Source organism: Plectrocnemia conspersa, unplaced genomic scaffold (assembly GCF_051122295.1).
Source record: "Plectrocnemia conspersa isolate PC_06_02 unplaced genomic scaffold, ASM5112229v1 ptg000001l, whole genome shotgun sequence".
NCBI classification, from domain to species: domain Eukaryota; kingdom Metazoa; phylum Arthropoda; class Insecta; order Trichoptera; family Polycentropodidae; genus Plectrocnemia; species Plectrocnemia conspersa.
The window spans coordinates 23168671-23196609 of record NW_028277165.1 but is presented as its reverse complement, the minus strand read 5'-3'; the positions used below and the strand labels follow the sequence as shown (position 1 = coordinate 23196609).

Here is a 27939-nt window from a genome sequence, read left to right as displayed (position 1 = left end):
TTATGAAAATGTAAGCTTGAGTCGTAAATAATCTACTCGTATAATTCAATATAGTATCATATATTTAATAAAAATAAACATTATTAAGATCCTATTTTCGATTAACAAACTGATTTAAGTTCAACTGGTACTACCTATATAAGATTCCGTTATAAGCTTTGGTTCGATCATTAATAACTTGTAAGCATTTAGTTCAGGGACATATGCTACTAAATATATTGATTTCTTTCGTGTTTCTTATAGAAACAAATAATTATTGTCAAACTTTATTTTAATTAAATGAACTGAAGAAAAAGTAAGCTTTATTACTTATACTTTATTACTATTCTAAAAAACTATCGGTTCCTAATTCTTTAATTTATTTTTATCAATGATAAGAAAACAAAATAAAAGGAAATCGTCGCTTTGTGATTAGCTAACTAAATCGAAATATTAATTAATAATGATACTGAAGTTAACTCAAAATTTGGTAACCGCTATAGTATTAGTTTTAATATTAAGACTCCTCTCAAAAGACTAAAAGTAAACGTTGTCGTTTCATTAAATTAAACAGACACACTTTGACCAAATTAAAAAATATATACTGTAGTATGTAGTACGAGATCAAAACTATGTGAAAAATACCTCTTACTGAAATATAGTAAAAACAGCTAGTATTGCTACTATACTGCTACCAACTACTGTATATTCTCTAGAAAAATTCGAGGAAGTTTGCCAAATCGAGAATTTTCACTAAACTTTTTTGATAAAATTAAATTAGTATGAATATTTTAAAATGTCTTACAACCGCCGCGTTTTTTTTATACTGCTACATAAGCAAAAGTGGGTCCATTTAAAATGTACAAAAAAACGCATGCTTTCTTCGAAGCTTTTAATAGAATTAGAAGGTATTTGAATTGCAAAAAATTTTAACGATTTTCTCAACTATTGCTTTCATTATTTCAGAAATATATTAATAATCAGATAAAAATAAACTGTTCCGCATACGAATTGACAGATTGAAGAAATGTATGGGAGCTTTCCAAAGAGCTACGCCGTAAAATTTGACTATCGGTGAACCTCAATCTCATATTTTCAACAATCCATCTCTTGTTCAAAATGTGAAAAATGTATAGTACGCAACAACTTTTTGCTAACATTACCCTAGCTAGTATTGTTACTACACTGTTGCTAACTAGTGTTTTTCTCGAGAAATTCTCGAAAAATTTGCACAAAAAAATTTCAGATAGTATTTTTTGTAAAAATTAAATTTGTACAAATATTTGAAGATGTTTTGCAATTTTTTATACCACTGCATAAGAAAGGGTGGTTCCATTCCAGATGTTTGAAAATATGCATGTTTTCTTAGAAGCTTTTAATAAAAATTAAAAGCATTTCAATGGCAAAAAGTTTTGAAAAAAAGTGAAAAAAAACGATTTTTAAATCTATTCAAATTGGCCTTATTACCTTTATTACCTAAGAACTATATTAAAAACCAGATAAAAAGAAGCCGCTCTGCATGGGAATCGGCAGATTGCAAAAATGTATGGAGGCTTCTCAAAGAGTTATGCCGTAAAATTTGTCTGTTGGCGAACCTCAATCCAAAAGAATTTTTTCATGTTCAAAATATTAAAAATGTAAAGTAGCAACAGCTGTTATTAAAAAAATCATTACGATTTGGGTATAAATACAGGAACATGAAAACCCTTTCGCAAATAATCGAAGGAGATATTACACTAGTGGCGTAGCTAGGGTATGTGCCGCCCAGGGCGATCCTTAAAATTGCCGCCCCCGCCCATACATTTTTTGCAGGGTCATAAAATCAGCATTTATTAAAATAATAAATTGGTTATTATTAAGCTCTTGTTATTCATGGATTTTTATATGTTTTAGTGCATTTAGGCTTAAGAACCACAGTAGATGATCCCATCGCGAGTATGCCACCCCCAAGCAAGTGCCGCCCGGGGCGGCCCGCCCCCTCCACCCCCCATAACTACGCTACTGTATTACACGATCTGTAATATCTCCTTCGTTTATTTGCGTCCTTTAAATATTTGATAATAAGTGATAGCTTTTGAATTGACTTGAAAAACATATACCGTCAAGTGATGAACTAATCATAGTTCCATTTCCGCAACACCATAGAATTTTTATTCATGACACAAATGTTACTAAAAACCAAGATGAACTTTGACAAAAATAAAATTTGACAAAGTTAAAAATTTACGAATTAATAGAGCAAAAAACATAGTACTAACATTATTTATTTACAATTTACATTAACGTTAAGATACTGTTTTATTGTGTACTTTCTACTAAAACAATCAATCATTTCGGCAGTGAATTATCTGGATTACAATTCTAAAAGGACATATCACTAGAAGAACTTGATTTTAATTTAATATTTACATATAAAAAAAGGTTTAAAAAGACGATTCTTTATCACGCATGGTTTGGAGAAATCAAGAAAATATTTTTTAAAAATCGTTCTAATATTTAACCCCAATATATAAAAACAAATTCGATTACAGTTGAACAATCAGTTAATATATATGATCAAAGCTGGCAACAAAATATAACATAGAGGTAACGAACTTTTTTAGTATTTTTTCTTATAAAATACACCTCATAGAGTTACTTAGCTCATCTCAAAAAAATTAAATTTCTTAGAATAAAAATAAACATTATATGCTGTACATTTTGTATAACGTTGCGAAAAATCCTACCCCGTCTTATTGAAACCGGATAGCGAACAGTGTCGTTCCACAAGGGTGGCGCCCTCGCGGGGGTGAACAATAATAATATTTATATTTATCATTCATTGTTGTGGGATGGAAGTCAAGACCATAGATCAGGACGATGCGACCCGGATGCATCACCCCTCGAATTTATATTATATTAAAAAAATGACACATATGCGTTTGTGCGCAAAAAGGGATCGCGGTATGATCGATAGGGCAATATTTAATTATTCGAACGGAATTTTTGGGTCACGTTGTTGATAACGGCTCATTTTAAAGCGACACGTTACGAATTATAATTAAAATACAATAATTCAGTGGTTGTCAAAATTTAATAATGTTTATACAACTGTTCAGTTTACACGAGATTAGAAGAAATGTGGAAGAAGTGATTGCGCTCACACACGAGACGAGGTGGCCGAGTGGTTAAGGCGTTGGACTGCTAATCCAATGTGCTCTGCACGCGTGGGTTCGAATCCCATCCTCGTCGATACATATTTTTCATCATAGATTTTTGAAACTATAAAACAAAAGAATATAACTTTCACACCAAAAACTACGCAGAAAATAACGTTTGATAATAAGTGATAGCTATTGAATTGACTTGAGAACCATAATCCGTCAAGTGATGAACTAATCATAGTTCCATTTCCGCAACACCATAGAATTTTCATTCATGACACAAATATGTTACTAAAAACCAAGATGATATTAGGAAGTTAAGATACGCAGTCCATAATATATTATTTTTATTTGTGTCATTTTTGCGACCGCTTTATTTATTTTTCAACATTGTCACCGTGAACTTCAGTGTACCTTTAGTGATCTTATTTTAATTACACTTACATTAATTGGGTAAATAAAAAAATATCGAATAAAATTACGAATATATCCAAATAGTCAAATACTTCATCCATTTCCTATTTAATGTTCAAATAATTGATAAACATAGTTGTACATAATGCATTATGCTAGTGTCTGTAATATTAAAATGATAATCATATCTACAGATAACAATTTAAAAATGTGAAATTTTAAATTGAGAATCCCTGCTTCATTAACATCTTTATCTCTTACTATTATCGCGTTTATATACTTTCAATTCACAATCTACTTTTTTCCATAAGCATAAGAGAATGCGCACTTTGGTTATGTGCATATAACAAAAATACCAATTTGTATGCAAAAGTCGTAATGAGATCGGAAGTTCGTAAGTAACTAAACAAAGAAACATATCGGTCATTGATTACAGACATGTTTTAATCAACAGAGGGCATTGAACTATAAATATTCATAATAGCCTAAGTGATTTTATAAATTGAATTAATTATTGTAGAAGAGTATCTGATTTCAAAGCAAAAACATGTTAGCTGACATAAAATAATTTCGAGATATTTTGACAACATATTGCACTTTTTAACATTCTATAATGTTTAGCTTTAAATTGATCAAATAAATTTTATAATAAATAATAAATACTTTAGTTAAAAATATTTTCCTGTAATTTTTTTATTTTATACCAAAGGGTATAATTTAAAATTTTATTGTTTTATAAGAAAGCTAATGTTCATTTAAAAATTACACATATTCTGTAATGTCTTCTCATAATTGAAGACCATATGAGTCGAAATTGATAATGCTGGGCATTCTCTACAAGCTACGTTAAAGAAAAAAAATATCGTAAAACCACCATCGTCACAAAAAAATTTTGTTCAGATATTTTGTATGAAGAACTACTTACCTAAACAATACATGAATAAGTTTAAAACTGAATGATAATATATGTATGTCTTTTTCCTTCAAATAAGCAATAATATTTTTTCTCATATTTCGTGTAAATATAAATTATAATATTGATAAAATTTCGTATAAAAAGTTATATATGCAATGTGATGTATAAATAATTCTAGAAACTGTCGGCCCTTGGCAACCCTATTCTAAACACGAGGATTGAGCACCTCATATTACAAAAACGCCACAAAAACACAAGAGCAAACGCATCACGTGCATACATAGAACAGATATTTTCTAGTCTGTACGTGCATATCATGTTTCTGTTACATAAACAAAATTACATTTTCTTGAATATCGAAAGGATATTAATTTATTATATTACCTAAAAAAAATAAAGAAAAAATGTGCAACATGTACAAATAATCTCTGATACTATAAATTTGAAAAATACATACAACTTCATTTTTTATCTATAAATAATATTGACCCAACGGTCATTTTACAACTTCTATTTTAGTTAACAACATACTTAATGAACCGTTTTTTTCTCTATGGTGAAATAAAATCAATAAATAAAATCATTTGTTATTATACCAAATTTAATAAATGTATCATATTTATTATCAAATAATTAAATAACATCATTTATTTTACATCTGTCGTTATGTTTGGAAAATGTTGATTAAATCACTCGAATGAGTTTTTTTTTATAATATAAAGACAAAGAACCTACAAGCCACGTGCTTATCAGGAAAAATTACGGTGAAACTAATAGTTAGAATACGATCTCGAAAAAAAATAAAAATTCAATAACTTCTATGCATAATGCAACTTTTAAATATAATTTATTGTATGTATGTATGTGTTTACTAATACCACTTTTTATTATTGTCATAATCTTAAGTTCGACTTGTTTTTGTAATATTTTCTAACAATTATCTACTAATTACAATATTTTTTTCCTATTTTACATATTTTTTAGTATTTTTAATGTATGCATTCAATAATGTTAAGCGGTAAATATGCGCAAATTGTAAATAAATATATTAAAAAAATAAAGTTTCATCAAAAAAAAAACAGACAATGTAAAAACATTACCGGAAAACGACAGATTGCTCTATTTTTAATCTATTATATTTTATTTCTTATAGAAATTTATGTTTATATTTAAATTTGTTATCAAAGAAAAAAATAGTTTTTACTCTCTCCTGTAAAAAATATTTTTTGTGACAATGGTTGTTCTTTAAATAAGGTAAATTTGGTAAAGGCAATTTCCTAAATTAAAAATACCATATTTATGCATGCTCATGCAAAACCTCAATATATTTTTTAGTACAATAAGATTTAAAGAAAGTAAATTAATATTCAACTTTTAACACATTTATGAATCAAGAATAATTTTTTGATGGTAAAAAAATTTACACGTACTTGTAGCTAATTACATTTTTAGTGTCCTTGTCATGTTTTCTTATTTTTTTTAAATAAATTATTTTTGTACATATTTTCATTCGCAAAAAAATATGTTCAGATTCTACTCTATTATTAGAAAATGTAAATTAAAACCACAAGTACCGTTTTTATTTATTATGCCCTTATTTAACTATGAATTAGAAATATTGGATTGGATTAAAAAAAATATTTTATGTAAAAATCCAACATTTCAAGCGTACCCGATAAAATTCTTAAAAAAATATAAAAGAGGGTGTTATACAATAAAACGGCATGTACCATAGCTGTCGGAGATGCAACAAAAATATATAATAATTATGAAGGGGCATTTATCATGTGCTTAATGGTCCAAACCCTTCGAATCTGATGGGGACAATAGGGATCATCACCAGACCGGGATTCTGGTCGGGAGTGTGTGCTGCACGTGTCGTCGTCAAATCTTCGGAGGCTCCCCAACACCCCTAGGAACCACCCCCTGATTGAATGGAACCAACAACCTTGGCAAACACCCCGAAACCTCCCCATCAGTATGGTAAGATTTCACTCATATAGAGCCATGAATAAATTTAAAAAAAAAAAACACATTATGTCTGTGATTGCGAACCTGTAAGGTCAGTAAGTATAATTTTCATTGTAATGGTTAATTCAATATGAAAATGCTTATCAATTCGAATTTGAAATTAAATGTTTTTAACAACATGAACGAATAAATATTTTTTTTATCCCTAAAATTTTGTGCAAATTTAAAATGGTTACAATGGTTACAAACCAGTTTTTTGTAATGCTTCTATAAATTTTTGTATAAACAATTTATAAAATAGTATCTATTTATAGTATAATATAATTTGCACTCACCAAAATTTTCGGCGTCCATTTTCTGCGTACAACTGTCACGGAATTACACTTATAAACCACACTATATCCTTATTTATATTTATTTTTATTATTTACACTTTTTTACTTTTTCACGTACATATTTATTTTCACAATTACACTTCAAAACCACACTATATCCTTTTTTTATTTATTTTTATTATTTACACTTTTTTATTTATTTCAATATATTTTGATACGTATTAAAACATTCGTTACTATGAAGAGGAATTTCACTTTTTTTGCAAATATATGCCGTATCTTTCCTTATTCCACTTGCAGAATAAGCACGTCATTTTTTTCTCACATATTGCTCTCCATTTTTTAGATTTATTGGCTAATGCTTTTTTAGCTTATACGAAAGCTTTTCTGTTGGATCGATAGCACGGTAAGATGTGGTAGAAACTGGTGAAATGTCTTCAGAATCGATAGATTTCCCTGAATTCTGTATATATACTTTAACCTTACTCAAAAAAACCGTTGTATTTAATTTTGCCGTTACGATTAAAATTTTGATAGACACTGAACGAATTAAACAATGCGCGTTAAAATAAATAACAAACAACTTCTTTTGTTTATTCCATTGTTTTTCAAAATATTACCTTTCGTCTTTTTTTATATTGAGGCTTATATATTGTAAGGTCCTGGTGTCCTGGTTTTTCTTCGTGTCTATCATCTGGCTGTTATGAAAAGTAAATATCATTCTGAAATCTCTTTTATTATTTGTTAGCGTTTTACCTTTTCTGCCATGTTTCTCTTGGCAGGCCACATGTATGTTATTATAAATGTATAGATCTAATATCAATATGTTATAAAATTATTTTTTATAGATTGTATATTGTATATATGTATATATAATACATGTATATATTATATATTGTATAATATCATACATATATTTAGACATCTGTAAAAAAAATTAAGTAGTCAACTTTAAAATTATTTAATAAAATATTTATTATTTCACTCGCAAATAACATCATAAGCACAAATGTGAAAAAAATCTGACGTTAATGTTAAAAATATATTCATCGAAAAAGTCTAAGTAATAGCATTTTTAACCAAACCAGCTATAATTTTAATCAAAATTTAAATTATATTCAGGATCGATACAATTATTTATAAATGTAACAAAATCAATTTCGCTCCCTCCCCTATTTCCAGCGCACTAAATTAAAGTCCAGCAAATGATTAATCATAATATTCTTTTGAGAGATTTTTTGAGTTACTTTTCTGTTCGTGATCGGTGGGGGATGATAATCAAAAGGGCGGCGATACTGTCACTTTCACGTTTGATGAACAGAAATAACTTTTAAAAATAAAAAAATTCATTACATAAAATATTATTTTATATTCGATATCCCTATATGTTATATACATATAATAGTATAAATTAATGGACAGCATCACAACAAGTTGCTGGTCCAAATCTTTTGTGTACCGATACCTCAACACAATGGCGGTCATTATTTCAACAATGGAATATAAATATATTTCTTTTTAATATACACCGAAGTCGTCGACGGCGATCACAACAAAGACGCATGAGTGATGATCATGGAAGCGATCCAGGGTCGGAGAATATCATCTTCGAAGACGACGACCGTGAAAGATCTCAAAAAAGCGACGAACAAAGAGATATTGGGTCTTAGGGATCTTCTTTGGCAAATTAATATATTATCGTCGCTTGTAAGGATGCGTAATTTTATTATAATGTTATATAGAATCCTTTCAAAAATATTTTTTATTTTTAATAATTTCGTATAAATGCATACATATGTATTTTGGTTGATGATATATGGCAAGGCAAGTTGTACAATTTTTCAAATAAATAAATAATAAAAAAACGCAACGTTTCGGTTGATTAATGATCCAAAATCGATTTTTTATGCCACGCTTATCTTATCTTCATTTATCTTTGGTCATCCACAACATTCATAACGTTTAAAAAAAGGATACCTCATCACCTTTTAGGGGACGCTCGATTTTAGAAATATAAGTTTGTTAATAAATAGACTTTTTAATTTATCTTCATTATATAAATAAATATAAAAATATTTTATATACATAAAAAAGTAAATAATATTATTATTCAGTAATATTATAAATTATTCACTTTCTTATTTTTGATAATTTTATTGTCTGACATTATTGTAGACCATTTCATAAAAGCTTGATTGTAAGGAATAAAAATAATATATTCCACAGATCAGATCCATGGATATTGGAAAGACTTTATTCGGTAGATACCAATATTATTTGAAGATGTAGTTACATCCTACGATTTTTTATTTTGGTTTTTAAATAATTTAAATGGAAGTAATAAAAAGAAATTGTATTTAACGAATTCGATTTATATATTTTTTTGATATGATTACAATTTAATTATACAATCAGTCAAATAACAATAAGTGATTTTTATAGAATTTTTTATCCTTTTCATGGTAATTAAGAACATGGAAGAAATAATAACACGTTAGAAAATACCCAGTAGAATCTTATTTTAAATGATTACAAATAATATTACAAAAAGATCAAATGCTTAATGATCAATATGGTTAGATTGTACATACACATATGTCAGAGTAATATTTTATAAAAAAAAATATTATTTTCCATTAGCATCTGAAGATTATTGTTAATAAATTTATTATTAATTAGGTGAATCAATTAACAAGTAACCTCATAAATCTGCACTCCGCCACAACAACTCGCAGATTCACTCAACAAAAACAATTATAAATACTTAAAATCAGTTTAAGGTTTTTATTTATGTAAATACTATAAATATACATATATTGTACATAGCTACAATATATTATAGCATTTTACGGTGAGTGAAAATTCGCCTGGAACTGGAAAACCGTTGAAAATATTCACAGCAATCGAGACGATAAAGAACTCACCCCATCCCCAGCAACATTATCATATATTGCAAACATTTTTACTTTGAATAAAAATATAATTTTATTTATTCACCTGGGTTGTCTATATATTTTTAATACAATAGATTTACCATGTTCGATTGTGATTGCCACAAAGAGGAGTGAAATAGCTCTTGAACCATACGTTTTTCACCCCTTTAGCTTTATCAGCCTGGTAGTATCACCCTCGCTGTCTGTCAAACGCAGATCGTCGCGTACAGTTTCGCGTCCATTGCGATCCGCCAGACCAAAACGTTAAAAAGCAAGTCGTTTTAACACACAGGATTTTCAACCTTAAACACACTGAAAACTGGAAACATATTCCTTATTTTGGTGGTTAAAATTACGGCTTTAGATGAATGAAGAGATTCCACGTTTGCGCTTTTCTTTACTGAACAAACGGCGTATGTACGTTTGTGCATTTTGTAGGATCATGTATTTTATATCAATTGAGTGCAAAGATGTTTTTGTGTTCAAAGGGAATTTTGAGTGTATGTGTGTTTCGTTAAGGTTTACATAGTTTAGTTTCCCGAGGGGAAAACTGGGTGTGTATCCTGAATGTTTTAACCCACGAAACAAATAACCGTTATTTATTTAGAATATTAAAACTCTTTGTGAACGTTTCCTAATTATTAATCATAAAATCATAAAATAACTGTTAATTACTATCATAAATATAGGTTATTGAACTACTCATACTTCTGAAATAGATTTCATAAAATAATAGTAATAAAACCATTCATATTTCGTCGCATTTAAATTATAAAAAAATATAGGCTTTGATTTACTTTTTATATAAATCTAGATTGTTACATACACAACACTAACATTTAAGTGTCACGTACGATGGTAAAATATATTAAAAATAAGGTGTACAAAAAATGCTCAAAGTCTCTGATTATTCATTGTATTTGCATCATATCATGTACTTTGTGTGAAACATCTCAATCTACAATGTGTTATTGAACCAGTTATGTCATCGATGAACTTAACTGTTGCCAGTTCCGTGATTTTTTTATGGTAAATAAATGGAAGCCGAATATCCTGACTTGCGCTATTTGATGGCACGGTCATGTTTTGAACTCGGAGGAACGATTCATTTTTTTTAACAAAATGGTGCTAGATATTGGCCTTTGCTAAAAAATATCATGGGACTTCTTATATATGAAACTTATAATGCGGTTTACCTCAGTGTAAGTTTCATATATATTTCTAGTACATAAAGCATATATATTTCTAGTATATAGAGCAGTTTAACATAAATCATTTATGTCAAACTGCTTCATCTACCAGAAAATAGGTTAAATCTCTATTCTCACAAAAATTTACAGCTTATATATTTTTAAGCTCGAACTGCTTTTTAGCAGCGTTTTTAGAACCTATATGGAAGTGCGCAACACATTTAGATTTTTAAAATTCATTCGATTGCATAATTGAGAAACTTTGAGAAATAAGGGCGTGCGTTACGTGCGTTACGCACACCCTCATCTCTCACTCACTCTCGACACTTAACACGCGAGCGAGCGAAAGAGAAAGAATCTCATCATACGCGCCTGATTAACATATGACCATATGCAATAAATTTTGACGACAAGAAGTGACGAGCTTCGAGCTCCAGATTGATGATATTTTATCTCAAAAAAGCAATTACATACATTATTTTCATAAGTAAAGCTTATTACTAGAGATACGTATTTTAAGCAATTTTCGATTGATGCCAAAATTCATAATACATGAATTCGAATATACAATTTTAATTTTAAAATTGTAAATTTTAGAGAAATCAATGTTTTTAAATGGCTCTTTTTTAATTAACGATCTAGCCTTTCACAAAATAGTTTTCTTACTCCTGATTTACAGTTAAAAATATAAGAAATATGAGTAAAAAATGACTAGACAATCATTTGAAGTGGCTAAACGTATTTTTCCATGTGACAAAAATATGCATGTAGAACGTAACCAAGACTGATTGGCTCCATAAAACGATTTTCGAAAGACAGTTTTTAAAATGAATACTACAATTTTCATAGTTTCAGACATATCACAACATTACGTCAGATTCAGAATGACTCAGTTCCACGTAGACGTGAATCACTACATTACGCTCGCTTTTCCACAACTTTCCTTGCGTAGGTCGCGCGTGCGTGTCCTATGTGTGTATGGAATGTATGTGTGTATGTGCGTGTGTTTGCACGAGGGGCCCTTCGGTTGCCATGGGGACGCCCAGCGGGGGGCGTGGCCATCGATCGCCCGCTGAAGGGGAGCATCTCCTTGCGAAGCCTTCCGTTTCCTGGCCAATCGATAGGAAAACTCGCAGGATGCAATGTGCATAGCACAACACAAAATGTCTCCTGTAATTGAAAATATGTAAGGGAAAATCCTTAACGTATAAATACAGTATAATCTAATCGATGAAAACACGTCATCTTAATATCCCGAGGTGTATATTCGTCATGGCAAATCTTGCAGGAAGATTTTTAGTAAGTATGTATTTAGTAAAATATATTTTTATAGAACATGGCATTGTTGAAATTGAAACCACATTCTACTCAAATGAATTGATACCAAATTGTTTACTTTTCTAAAATAAAATGGCTTTGTAAATAATGTAAACATCGAAGAGAATTAGTTTATTTTTTAAAAGTCAAGTTTTAGAACATTTTAAAAAGCGTGTTATACACTCGAGGTACCTGAATTACTTTAATTGGATCAGTCAGCCTCCTTTCTATGTAACAACTACTTTTTAAGAAGCAAACATTTTTTTAATACGGAAAATTGTACCTACATATACATATGTAATACACTCGAGTATGTGAACAGCAACGAATTTACTAGACGTTTGGAAAACTCGAATGGGAAACTTTTGCTCTCATTTAGATCATAAAAACTTTTCGTCAGTATTGCTAACGCTTGAAATATTTTTTTCTGGTACAGGTCGGCAACCTTTATAGATTTAGTGACCTATGTTGTATGATTTTTTATCTTATCATTTCGCTTACATAATTATGATGTAATCTATATAACCACTAATTATATTTATAAAATCACTTTTTTAATATACGGCAATGTCGCAATGAATATTTTTTTGATATTAAAAACTCACAAAAAACTACAAAAGAAAAGCTTGCAAAAATAATTGCTTAAAATATAGTTTATCAATTATTAAAAAAACATTATAGTTAGGTACGAGAGATGTCTCTAAATAAAGAAGATTTCCAATTTAACATACTGTATAAACAAATCTGGTGTAAAAAAACGGGAAACCAAGATAGTAGCGATTCTTAGCCAGTGATACGCGTACCAATAGTTGATTGTATTTTTATGTCAAAATTTTAATGAAGTGCTCTTTTTAAAATGTAAAAAATAAACAGTTAATAAATATTGGATAAAAACGTTAATTAAATTATATGAATGAAGAAATAATTTTAGATATGAATACACAATGCGCTGAACTTACGATTATAATTCTAAATATAAACTGGATTAGAGAAAATATTTTTCTGAGCAAGTTATACCTTATGGTTTTCACATTTAAAACAAGGATAAGTTTTATGCAATTTTGTGCTGCAAAGCAAATTTAATAAAAAAAATTTTAACTTGCTTAGAAAAAAAAAGCCAAATGATTATTAATTTCAGAAAGAGCTTTAGAGTCGCTAATACCATTCAGAACTTATTTGCATGAAACCAGATTTTCCGCCGTGCTTGCTATTAAAATTACATATAAAACCAGTCGAAACACTGAACCCAATTAAATAAGCAAACTTAATCCTCTCATTGGCACTTAAACAAATATTATAACAAGTCCTAATTTATGGATACTACAGTTTCCAAATATTCATTATTTTTTATTAAGAATTAAGGTTCAGATATTTATATGTTAACAAAAAGAAGTATCTGTTTTTTAATAATAAAGCATTGTTTCATTCTTGAAAGTAATAAAAGAATTGCCGGTGAAAGTCGTCAAATTAATGACCATCATATTCAACTACCTTCTAACCCAATGGAAGATTACTCAAATTATAATTAAACTGAAACCATACGATTTTGCTTCTTACAGACTGATAAGTATCTAACTATTAAAAAAATTAAATCCATAATAGACGAATTTATTCTACGACCGAACAATCAATTTGCCTTTGTAAATATGTAAATAAACATTTTACAACAGGGCAAGTGCATAAGTTGACAAAATATATCAATAAAGCCGTTGCTCAGACGTATTCTCCAGCCTCTTTTACTAGAGAAGGTGAGGGGTAGGGCACGAATTCCCGGAGCCCGACTCTGGAAAAAATCATAGTAAGTATATTTATAAAAAAAGTAGAAACCGACCTTATATAATGATGTACTGATATATTTCAGGCATAAATTCCTTCAGCCCTTTTTATACATTCAAGAAATAAAAGGAGCGGAACATTGCCTTCAAAAGCACCCACTTTCTATGTAATACTTTCACAATAAACATTATTATTCAAAGGGACAGATTGTAGTATTTTGAAGCGGCTCCGTTTGTGTTAAAATTTGATTGCAAATTATTATTGACTTTAATGCTTTTTGAACGTATAAAAATATTAGACATGAGAGAAAATATTCGATGAATGTAAATTAGTAGCAGTAAACTTAGGTATTTAATCTGAAAATTCAGATCAATACCTAGCAAAGAAGCAAAGAAATAACGAAAAATCAACAACAGGACCATCTGAATTATATTTAATGTCATGGGGATATACATAAAAGAAAATCTAGAAAAAACAGTCTCGAATCTATTCCGAAAACATTTTTTTAAACATGTCATTTCAGTTAAATCTACCCGATGGTCAAACAAGCCAATATTTTTTAAGCGCAGTTATCTAGCCATAATCAAAAAGTATTGAGATAGATAATAATTGCACTACTACTAGTGCCCCGACAGTCGAAGATGCATGCAGCATCGAATCCTTTGTCTCCGCCTTTATGAGCTGTCACCAACAGGCACCGAGTCGGGAATCACCTGGATTACGACTTGTTGCCGCCATTGTTTGACTTTGGAAAGTTCAAAAACACGCGTTCTGTCTCAACTTTACGATCGTTGGTTTAGGCAAGAACTTAATTGTGAACGTTACTTATCTAATACATATTATTATTTTTCTTCTCCATATTTTTCTTTATCACTAAAAGTCAAGGTCCACCCTTCAACTCTCCCAAAACTTATCCACAAAAGTCACTCCATATTGTTTTTTATTTATTAGTAATGCGTATTTTTTTTTTTTTTTTTACTCATTAAATACCTTTTATGTTATGCAAATTGTTTTTTAATTTTGAGACTATTTTGTCAATATATTTAGTTATAATTCAAAATTTAATTCAATGGTTAGTTAACGTCCCATATGAATTCCCATAATATACAACAGTTTTGTCATTTTTCTGTCGCAATAACTAAGTACTCAATCATAATTAATAATAAATAAACAAATTTAATATTTATAGAAGATACATTTTGCAGAACATTTTCAAAAACAAAACCATTTTATATTGACCAGTGCTATAAGTTGGTGACTAATACCTGAAAGACCTGAGTTCAAATTTCATATGGACCCTATTGTTTTTTAATTTTTATTGTAACTGGGAGATCGGAATTAGTGAATACAACACAATTATAATTCCGATCGATCATCACAGATTTTGTTTTCTTAGATTTTCCTAATCTTTTATGATAAATAATTACAATAAAATATAAAGCCATGCAAAGTGACATCTATTGATTTTAAACTGTAATAATAGTTTATAATTAATAAAGTAGATGCCACTGGCTTTTTTATTTCTTTTATTACAAATCTGATCAACTTGATCATGATGTAAATTATACAAATAATTATAAACATTTAAAAACAATAACTAAAAAACACCTAAATAAATAAACACTATCCTACATTTTTTCTAGCTCTTCATAGCTATCGCCGAAAGCATCCTTGTAGTTGGCAAGCTTATTGAGAAGAAATCACTGAACATTGGATTGTCAACACCACCCTTTTAGCAACCTTAAAAGCGCTTTATTGAGTAGTCGCTACGCCGAGAATGCAATGAATTTTATACCAACGCTCAATTAAAAAAGCACTAGAATACAAACACGGATATGACCCGTACAGAGATATCTTCACTCGGATTCTAGACAATGAAGCCATATTTTAGAACGTACAAAACGCGAATCAGCAATAAATTATTAAAGTGACACGCGCTCCGCATAACAAAGTTGAACATCTAAGATCCATACACATTTTGATTTTAGTCCTGAGTCTTACTACATACTTAGTAGTTGTTAATTATGTTTACCCCACTGTAACATTTGCTAACACATTGTCATGTTGCAATGGAAGATTAACATCAAAAAATAAAATCGTAACGAACTTTTAGAGAAAAACTAATACAAATATTGAGTTATCTCGCATTTTTAGCAAAAACATTTTTATATATGTAGGCTAGAGCTCTAAGGCTGCATAATCTCCCGGGTGCGCCGTGTCTTCTGCGTGGGCCTAACCAACCAAGGGCGAAGCCCCGGTGTCAGGCCATTTGTGAGTTGGTCTACAGTGAGGGTGCCGATCGGTCAAAAACGACCTGCTATGAAGGTCAAAGACAAAGCCTCGATGTTGGGTCCGAGAATGTAGAATCGGTGATTACTAACTGTGACTCCTAATGTGGATTAAATTGTATATATATGAAATATTGAATACAAGTTATTTGTATAAAAGCCATCATAACGTATTGGGGAAACCTGCAAAGTAACGATTTTCAGATTTGTAACAAATAAATAAAATCTGGCGGAGGGAAGGGGTTTCTTGGAAACAAAGCTCCTTAGATTTGCATCACTCGCCGAAAATTCCATCGCCAAATCACTCTTTTACTTTTCTTGGTTATTATATGATTCCGAAAAAAATAAATACATTCTCCCTGCCACAACATAATTAAAAAAATGTTTTATTGAAGACTTATATAATACTTAAGATCTATCATCCTAGTATATATTTTAATTCTTATTTTTGAAGCAGATATTTCGAATTTACCATTAAGGTCATATAACATATGTATGTAAACATATTTTTCACTAATATTGCAAATTATTTAAAATATTTCGCTGATATATATTATGTTACTAAAAAATGTTTGTAATCAATAATAAAATATACTGATAATATTAAACAGGCAACAGAAAAAGATAAACGAAAAAATGCCTATCGACGAGGATGGGATTCGAACCCACGCGTGCAGAGCACATTGGATTAGCAGTCCAACGCCTTAACCACTCGGCCACCTCGTCTCGATGCCTTCCATCAAATTGCGCACGTCGATTTCAACGCATAATATTGAATGACACATAACATGTCTACTAACAAATTCACGCATAATTTTACATGTGTAATAAATATCGAATATAAAAAGACCATGTGTATTTTTTTAAATCTATATGTATGTATGTACCTAAGTCTTATTAGATATTTATCGTTATGAATTATTATTTATTAGTAGTAACCAATGGCAACCCGTAATAAATGTTGAAAGACTTAAAAAAATATTCTTAAATAAAATATCATCTATGAAACCTATTTAGAATGCGAATAAATGACGATTCTTGAATAGTGATTTATAATTTGAAATCAAAAGTTAAAAAAAGGTTCTCAATATATCTTTATAAGAGGATATTATCAAAGAGACGAAAACTTTTTAGCTAAAGTATGCTATTTAATCATAAAACACCGGTGAACGTGGTATACGTCTAAGACCAAAAATGGACTTGTTTGTTAAAATGGGAGACCAACGTGAGAAAAACTTTTTGCACATTAAGTACATTGAATCAAAATTTGCAAATTCATTGAGAAGAGATTCGAGATTGCCAACCATTCGTAATCTGTATCAAAAAAATAGCTTAACAGCCACCCTTTTGTAATTGACAGGCCCACTGAAAGAGGCGAAAAATAAAATCTTCTATGGTTAAGGGCATGGATTTATACCAACGGGAACCAACGATCACTTTCTCTGACACCTATACTAACATTCACACTTGAAAATTCACTTTAAAGTTCGTACAAACTTCAAACCATCAAAGATCACAGTCGCCGCTTCTCTCTTCGCATCCCTTGTTCCAGCGCGACGTCCACGTCCATAACTATTATTTAGAAATTGTGTTAAAAAGCAATATTAAACACACCTTGCAGAAGGGTCAGAAGATTTTTTTTAATTTTAATTTGTACTATAAAATCATTAAATTAAGAGCGTGAAACTTTTCACAAAAAATCTTGATACGTGTTAGAATCATTTAATACACTTTGTGCTATATTATTTTATTGTAATATAGTTTATTTTAATTTATAATTATTACATCTTATATTTTAATCTGTCTTTTCTTCGCTTCATATACATATATAATAATATAATACATACACACACATAGACAAGACCCGGCCAAAATATTTGGATTCTGTGATAAACCGCCGTTTTAAAAGAATGTCGTAAATATGTCATTAATGACTTGTCGCTGGACAGGGCGGTCTCTGTCACCGGTGACCGAAAAAATAAAAGAAATACCATAAAAAGATACTCCTTTCCGGGAATCTCTGGCAATAAGTCAAACGGCGGAACACTCACCTTTGCCGAAACGGTCCACAGGTGTATTGTGTGTAGGTATCTGTATATATTACTATACAAAAAGGCATTAACACCGCCAGGTAGGAATTAGCTCATGCGAATAGACCAAATACCAAGAATTGCAGGTGGAGTCAATTGGTAACTGGAAGTTAGGTGGCGATAATACAGTATTTTGCTTTCCATTATCTACTATTTTGAAACGTAATAAACATGAGATCATAATGTTAATCCTTTGATTTTCGCGGTTAATGCGTTCCACAAAATATCGCGTAAATCAAGGCATAGAACAAAATTTATAATAAACGATCGAATGCTATTCAAGTGTACTGATTAACGTTTCTTTAACGAGCAAAATCTTCAGCGATACGCGAGCATTCCAAAAAGCAAATCAGGACACGCTGCATGGACAGTGGGAAAGGTTCCAGATGTAGGTCAAGTGCAAGAAGTGAGTAATCCCTTTCGTTTGTACGCCGCTAAACCGTATATGTTTGATTTGTAGTACTAAAAAAATGTTTTTTTTTTAATCACGTAAATCGATTGATCAGTATAACTATATATAATAGATTTTTTATAAATCTACTCTTTCCTGTTTTATAAATCTACTTTTTCAAAATAAATAGTTTATGTGATATTAGTTTTTTTTTTACAGCGACGTTTGTGCTAAAATATAAAATAAGACTCCTACTCTATCACTTCTGCCGGTGGGAAAGTTACGACTCTATTTCACATTCATTGTGTTTATTTACAATCATAATATTTCCATTACTTACAGATAGAAGAGCGATAAGTTTTCAATTACTATACGGTTGTGGCTGATTGAAAATTTTTGCGCGGTGATTCGACAACAATTTGCCTCGAGTTCGTTTTCGAAGCGAATCATCCATCATTGTCTGTATAGTATGTATAGTGATGGACCGAGTCCCCCTGACCCAATGCTCGTCCAGGGTCGGATCGGACCGTCCCTTGGGAATTTCTGCTGCGGTCGTAAAACAAAAATCATCTCTCGGTTGTCCGCATGCCACAAAAGTCATATTTCACAAAACGGCTGTAACTCGGACGATAAAAACTGTCAAACTCGCGAATCTCTCAAATGTCCATATCCAAAAGCGCTCGCAAGCAAATCTGACCTTTATTAATATATATCATAAGGCTTATTATATTGAAATGTTTGTGGTTTATAGGATGTTCTGAGACTTGTGGCGGTAGAGTTGATTTTCGAAAAAAACATTTAATCTTGTTAGTTCTACAGTAAAAAAAAGATCTGACATTGAGATGAGATACAAATGACAGATAGAGAAGGAAAGGTTGTAGATTCTTATCTACACAGGTGTATTAAACCGCAAACATTTAGTGACTATTTAATTGATTAAATATTTCAGAAATATGTTTGAATTGCGTAATAGTAGATACATAAACATATGAACATATATAATCAGTGGTGTATTTAAATAATAAGACTAATAATCATATGATTATTTTTTAACAACCATAGCATCAAGATCAGTGGCGTTGACAAATTTTTGGGGGCGCCATTTTTGGTCTATTAATAACATTTTCTACACGTTATATTCCTTAGTATGGGTGATGTTTTTTTATTTTAATTTATGTTTCCTTAGTACACTCATTCCTCGATTTACGCGGTAGATACGTATCAGGAAATATTCCGTAAATCTAGGCATAGAAATAAATTTGTAATAAAATGATCGAATAGTATTAATGTCTATATTTTAACGTTTTTTTTATTATATGGTAAATGAAAAAAATCCTCAGCGACACGCGTGCTCTCAAAAAACAACTCAGGTCACACTGCATGGGCAGTGGGATAGGTTCCAGATGTAGGTCAAGTGCAATGTACAAATCCATGGGTTTGTACATTGCCAAGCTAAGCACGTGGAACCAAATATGATTTACTTGGAATATTTAAAAAAAGTTTTTTTCTAACCGCGTAAAACGATTAATAAGTATATATTTTTTGCTGTGTTTAAGGAGCGGAAAATTAAAGAACCTTACCGGGCGGCACAAACTACACAAGAGAGTCAGATTGAAACTAATGTGTTATTTAAATAATTTTTCAAGTTAGAAATAACAATATATGTACACATGAGATAGAATATATGATATATACATACATATCTATATATTTGTGTTTAAATTTTTACTTAACTTTAGGAGATGAGCCTTATCTTGTCATCATCTTGGGTTAATTCTGGATCTTATTTAGGTCGCCGCAGATTTTTTAAGTGAGTCGGCTTCGACTTGGTCGTATGATTTTTCCATCGTTTTTGTTTTTTGGTGAACGAATGGCAACAGGTGGTCACTGTAGTATAAGTTTATTAAATTTGTTTACAATTAGTTACATGCCTATTAATAAAAAAAATCATTATAATACGAGAGATCAGCGGACGAGGCGCCACCGGTCGTCGTCTTCCCATCCAAGTCCACCAAATAAATGTGTTGCCCTTCACCGTAATCATGTCAGTGTTACCAGATTGCCGCCTTGTTTTTCCCACAGTTTGTCTGTAACTATGGTAACAATAAGTGCATTAACTTTTTAAACATGTGTTTGTGTAAGTGATTTTATATACATTTTCAATAGAATTATATTTAAATTGAATTTACCTTGTTTTAAAACCGGTAACCAAGTATTTAAAAATCCTTTTGCGTTGTCTCTCTTATTTATTGCTATTTTTTTAATTTATATTTCGATTGCTCCATTATTTCTAAAAATTGAGTTCTTAATATTTAATAATAAAATTTTGTTGTACAAAAATTTATGTGATGGTTTTCATCGAAAGTATGGTTTACTAATGCTGATTTTTTATAAAAAAATTTAATTGCTTTTGTGTTATATTTTTTTCTGCCAAATTTTACGGTTTGTCTGACCAATGTAAATTTTGTCGCAATTGCCACAGGAAATTTGATAAGCTCCTTCTGATTTATCTTTTCGATTTGGTAAAATGGTTTTTAATTTAATATGATATTTAAAAATAGTTTAATATACAAATTTTATCTTTTCCGAGATCCCTCAAACATGCCATATTTTTCAATATTCTCTGATTTTAAAATAATATTTTTTTTTATTACAAATATTAGTAAATCCGTTTCATTTCAATGCTGTTTCAACCTTTTTAATTACTTAGATTTATAGTCATTATCGGAAAGCTTATATGCTCTATGGTATAAGTAGGCTGCTATTGAAATTAATTGAGAAGGATGATGGTGAGAATAAGATGAGAGCACAAATAGGCCCCATACGCAAGCCCTCCCATCTCTCAAAGGTAAGTAAAGTGTTAAAATCTGTAAAAATCAAATAATAACGTTAATTAAAAAAATATATTATATTTATATATGTATATAGATTTTATACTGTTAACATTCGTTACACATTCGACGAATATCATTTTTAAAACTGAAGAATGCACGCGTTGGGTGCCAAAGAAGAGTGTAGGTTCGAGTCTTGACATATATGGTGACTAAAAAATAAGCACATTAGAAATAGCTGGACATCATTACTTTCCAAATATAAAAATGTTAATCCGTGTTTATGGATTCATTTCAATAGAATTAAAAATTAATTTATTTTTAATGTTTAACTAATCAAATAAAAACATATTTTTATATATTACATTCTAAAAATATATTTACACTTTATATCACCTGTCTTGTCTCCCCTGATGTCCAGGTAGGTCTCGGCAGCGAGTCAACCAACAAAAGGTAGCTAATCTAGAAACAAACCTGTTACCTGTAAGTCACTAGATGTGACACTGATAATGTTATGCTATAAAAAAAAAAATTCAAAAGCACGACCGACAGATCGACCGAAAACACATAAAACCCACCGGTCCAATTCTAGAGACGTTTAATTACGAAAAGAACACAATCATATTTATAGGGAATCGTAGATCATCAGTCATAGTCCGGCGAGTGTCCATCATTCAACATTTAAAAAATCATTTGGAATTTAACATGAGTAATAAATAACAACATAGTTGTAGGTATACCTTTGTTTATTAGCTGGGAATATGAAGTTCTTCAAAAGTGCAATAACCAAGTGTCAGTCACTTGTCAGATTAGCGGGTCAAATATTCAAAAAAATTCCCCCAAATGCCAAAATTGACTCTCAAGAATCTCAGGTATGGATAAAAGCAAATATTTGTGGAAATAATTGAAAGGTTGTACGTGTTCAAAGATACAATAGGATTAACCATTCGTAATAGGTTTATGTTTGTTTACTTATCTATTTGTTGGTTGTGGTTGTATATCATTCAAGAGGGCTTATGTCCAAAATTAACCCTTTTCACTCGTGAGTTAAGCTATTTATATTGATTTCATATAAATATGTATTACAAGATATACCTTATAATTATTATTTTGATATTATATTATATAAAAATGTGCAATGAAAATATTATGGAAAAAATCAATCCAGAACAACACAACAAAAACATTGAAATATATATATATTCTAGCTGTTAAAAATATAATTAATTTGTGATAGAGTTGGAAGATCACTTAAATATGTATGCAGAAAAACATTGAGAATATGTAACAGAAAAAAAAAAACAAAAAAATTTGAAGGCGATCAAATTCTAAAATAAATTAGAAACGAGTAATTAGATGAAATTTAGATTTCACTTGACTTTTTGTAAACCTAGTTTTATGATACCAGACTTTTTCTATAAAGCTACTTAAAGAATCAGTATTATTAAAGCTTTAGAGTTAGATTTATTCACGAACGACTGCTATGCAAATTACAATTCTACTGTGATTTTTTTACAATAATATTGAAGAAATTTAATTTATTATTTTTCTAGTGCTTTTATTTCTTCTATAGAGTCTTCATTTTCTGTGTACAAATTAGTCTTAGTCTTTTTTGTGATTTTCCTAGATTAATAAAAACTATTAAAAACACTCCTAGCTACTTTTAAGTTGTTATCCAACAACGATTTCAGACGAATCGAATTGTTGTCTTTAAAACGTCTGAACAAAAGTCGAAGTAAAAAAAAACTAATAATAATTTCTACGTCTAATTTGGTTGAAAATATTTTTAGCGTTGAAAACGTCAGATTTTTTATTATTTTACTAAGCGTTTCGCGCGTCATTTTATTACACGATTGTCGTTTTATGGGACGTGTGATTGTTCGTTCCTTTTTGCGTGGGGTGTCGTAATGGACTCAAATACACCCCCGTTCCGCAAGGGTTGGGCGGCGTTAGGGGGTGGGTGTTTGCGCACTTACATAATTTAATTCCTACAGGATCACTTGCGGCTTTGGTAAGTGATAAATGAAATCACGGTTTTGTCTACAAAAAGGGGAGAGAGCCCGCCGGGGTTTTTATGTTAGTAATAAAACGCGAAATACTATATTAATGTCGTCTGCAAAACAGATCAGTGGTTTTAGATTTAATCTATATTAATTTTATTATTGTTTTAATTTATTTCACAATTTACGAAATAAACTGAATATTTGAGTCATGGCTAAACTTAAAATGCTGATTTGGTTTTAAGGTTACAAAAAAAATAACATCAAGAAATCATTCAAAATATTATTTAGAAATGTTATAGTCTGTCACACTACAAACTTGTTATAGTCTGTCACACTACAATCTAACAATACTCAAAAATTGTCTAGTTACAATAAAAGCTTAGAAAGAAAAAAAATATTCCAGCATTTTTAATGAATAGGAATTATGTGGGAAATAAAAGTTGTTAATATTTATATTCAAGTACAGGGATCTGAGAAACATTTTTTAGACATTTCTATTTAGAGTGGCAACCAGAGAATAGAAGCATGCTCAAAATTACAACGCAATATCTGATTATACAAGATACACAATGCCCTCGAGCTCCTCAAAACAAATCCCAACATCTTCAAGGCTTTATTGCATATATTTCTATATTCTGATAAAGTCTGTAATCTTCTTGAAATAGGATACCCAAAACAGTTCTGTGCGGTTAAAGCCAGGACCGCCGAGAGCGAACTCAGGCCCATTTTTCAATTAGAATTATTAAGAACATGCTAAGTGGAAGCAGTCTCTTACTTTTTTAGAGTAGTCCAGGTGCTACACTTTGGCAGAAGCCTGTGTTATATACAGGGCCGCAGGGAGTGAACCCGAGTCCTGGAAAAACAACGATTCCGGGCCTCATGACAAAAATGGAACTTTATATGTTTTTTAGATCGTAATATAATTTCTTAAATAAATAATAATAGGTACGAGTTAACTGCTCAATGCTGCTCAAAGTTACCATGTAGTGAATTTCCAGTCCATGTCCAAAGCAATAAAATCGCGCCATCGCGGTTAAGACGTTTGATTATCAAGGGTTTATATTAAATTTTTTATAACAATATTACGAGTGAGAATCGAATAAAGCACATCTAAACCAAATTTTGCCCAATAGAAGAGCGCAAAAAACAATTATCCCTTCTCAGAAGTCAAAAATCCACGTCAAAAGCAATAAAATCGTGCCGGCGCCATCACAGTGGGAACGCTCGTTACCGAGCGTTCCCACTGTGATGGCGCCGACACGATTTTATTGCTTTTGACGTGAATTTTTGCCTTCCGAGAAGTGATAATTGTTTTTGCGCTCTTCTATTGACCAAAATTTGGTTTGAAAATACTTTGATCAGCCCTCTTATATTAGTAAGGATAGCTATCGTATTTTTAAAATAGAATAATGTCTGTCTGCACTTATTTTTCCGCTTACTTTCCCCTGAGAAATGAGTTGGCTTGGTTTGTATTTTGGACTTGACCTAATGAAAGTTCTAAAACTGTAATTAATTTTGGAACGTTTGAACAGAAAATGGACGTTTCGCAACTGTCAAATTGAGTTTCATAGACATTTTAGAGCAGCGTGATATTTTCGCTAGTATAAATATATATCTAGTGGTTAAAATATGCTTGGAGCTAACTAGTGAGAATATAACATTACCAAAAAATACACATTCGCTGTAAAATTTATATATCGAATGTAAATATATAATGAAAAGTATGTAAATATACTACTACAATATATTACTACGTATAGAAGAGTTAAAATCATATTATTTTACTAGCACCTGACAGATAATTTATATTTCTACTGGTAAAAATATATATCTACTGGTGAAAATGTATTCCGATATGATTTTACTGAAATACTATGTTAAAAATATTTTCGGGATATATTCGAGACTGTTTTTTCTAGATTTTATTTTAGGAATAACCATAGTAATTTGCAAAAAAATTAACACAAACTAAGCCGCGTCAAAAAATACACTAATGGGTCAAAATCAGAACCTTGAGGTATTTCCAATATATTCAAACGATTTGTGTTGCCCATATTGAACAAATTATCGATGACTTAAAAAGTTAATCATTTTGTGGAAAGCCCCAATCTATATTTCTTTTTAGAATCAAAACATGACAAATTTTATCAAAATCGGTGTAAATGACATACATCTACATGATTGCTTATATTGCGATTTTTCGTCACAAAATTGGAGAAACAGTACAGATTTGTTCCTATTAATCTCGATAAACGAAAACCATGCTGTTAATCAATCAAGTATTCTTCAATATGGTTTGAAGCATACTTATGAATAATGATTTCGAATACTTTGGCTGGCGCTGATAAAATCGACAGAGACCTTTAATTGTTATTTACTTTTTTATGTATGAGAATCACATTCGTAATTCTACATTCATCAGGAAAAGTATTTGTTTTCTACGATAGTTTAAAAACATATTATATATTAATCCCAGAAAATTATTGCGTATTCCTAAAAATAAAAAAAATATATATATCTACTTCACATACTAGCAAACTTTAACTAAAAATATAGAGCAATCGTAGCGATTTTTATACTTAAAAGTATCAAGAAAGAACATGCTAACTGCTACACTTACTCAAATAAGTATCAAGAAAGAAGATGTTAACTGACACATTTGACAAAAAAGACCACTGGACTATTTTTTGCATTGTATGGAAAGCAAATGAAATATTAAAGATAAATATTTAATTTAACCAGGAATGGGCTAAAATGTACATGCTATATTCTACATGTGTTTTTATCTTATTACTGAAAATAACTTCAAGAAAAGGCAAAATGTTCTGTTTCATAAATATGTAAGAATTACATTACATTTAATCGTATTTATCATATGTCCTTCATAAAAATGTCATTAGTACTTTCTAATGAAACATGATATTTTTATTTAATAAATAAGCAAGCCACTGCATAATGATTCAATTCTAATTTTGGAATTAACTAAAGTTTTATTTCTCAAAAAACTAAATATTAAAGATTTGGAACTTCATCATCATTATACTTAGCAAAAAATATGTATTTTGCTACAAATTATAAATATACAGATTAAATTGTAAATAATATTTAAATATCTCGAAAGTTAAAATGTAATTAAAATGTTAATTTAGTATTTTGTAGAAGCAAAAGTGTTAAAAAATTAAAAAATATAATATTTCCAAAAAATAATACATTTTTGACATACACTATATATTAAATAAGTGCAAATATTTACAAGCTCGTTAAATTATTTTATCTTAATAGCAAACAACGCATAATTATCATATTTTGCTATCAACTCCCAATCAACCATATCGTTCTGTTGTTGTTAAGTTTGTACACGTATAACTGATTAAATCGATTTGATTATTTGATTAAAAATGCATCGATTTCTCATCAAAATATCAAACTGACCATTGAAGTAAGATTATGTGTAATTTAGGATATATAATTTTAGAATTCACAAGATAAGATCTGACACGAATATGTCGAAATCTATGTATATTGATTTTCATCAACAGATATTATGTACAATTTTTTTAAGCAACAATTTATGTACCTACTTATCAATACATATTATAATCTGATTAATGCTGACTGTGCATAATTTATATTAATTTAAAAGCAAAGTGTCGATCACGATCGATCATAAAATGCATATTACTAAAATTAACTGTTATACAATAAATTTTCAATTCACTTTAATGCTCAAATATAATGGTTATAGATTTATATTTCTAATAAATCAACAATGTTCACTTTCTAAGTAATAAAAAATTAACAGAACTAGAAACCATAGGCATATTTGTGCATATCATTTAAAGTTCATTGTCTACTTAATTACCGTGAACAATCAGCAATTAAATATATACGAAGCGCCGATAAAATATATAACTCGTTTACCTCTGGTGGGACTCGAACCCACAATCCTCGGCTTAGGAGGCCGATGCCTTATCCATTGGGCCACAGAGGCGGTGTTGTTCGAGTAGCCGACGAGCGTTTTCCAACCAATCTAAATTTGTGATAAAAATATTCACACATTGATACCAGTTATCTTTAGCCACGTTATTTCTGATGTCATTTACACCACACGCATAAACATATAAATATAGACTACACACCTGACGTTGCTCTTTCAAAGCCACAAATAAACCAATTCATTCACCAAACACTTGTACAAACATACCGAATTACATAATATCACAAGCAATATAGACGTTTCCAAAAGTAATAGCTTTTGTTGGAGTCCGCCAAATATACATTAATATATGCATAAAGGAATCGTATATCACACGTGTATGGTACAAGGTTTGAAATGTTAATTTAACATGATTTAGGTGTCGG

At 30.1% G+C, this 27939-nt stretch overlaps 3 non-coding genes across 3 annotated transcripts; 1 reads left to right on the top strand and 2 right to left on the bottom strand.

Moving 5' to 3' along the window:
* Positions 1-3128: 3128 nt before the first annotated feature.
* On the top strand, positions 3129-3210 carry TRNAS-GCU (transfer RNA serine (anticodon GCU)). Its single transcript has one exon. It is a non-coding gene; the product is annotated as a tRNA-Ser (tRNA).
* A 13696-nt stretch (positions 3211-16906) lies between these two features.
* On the bottom strand, positions 16907-16988 carry TRNAS-GCU (transfer RNA serine (anticodon GCU)). The gene has a single exon. It is a non-coding gene; the product is annotated as a tRNA-Ser (tRNA).
* A 10507-nt stretch (positions 16989-27495) lies between these two features.
* TRNAR-CCU (transfer RNA arginine (anticodon CCU)) lies at positions 27496-27568 on the bottom strand. The gene has a single exon. It is a non-coding gene; the product is annotated as a tRNA-Arg (tRNA).
* Positions 27569-27939: the final 371 nt, after the last annotated feature.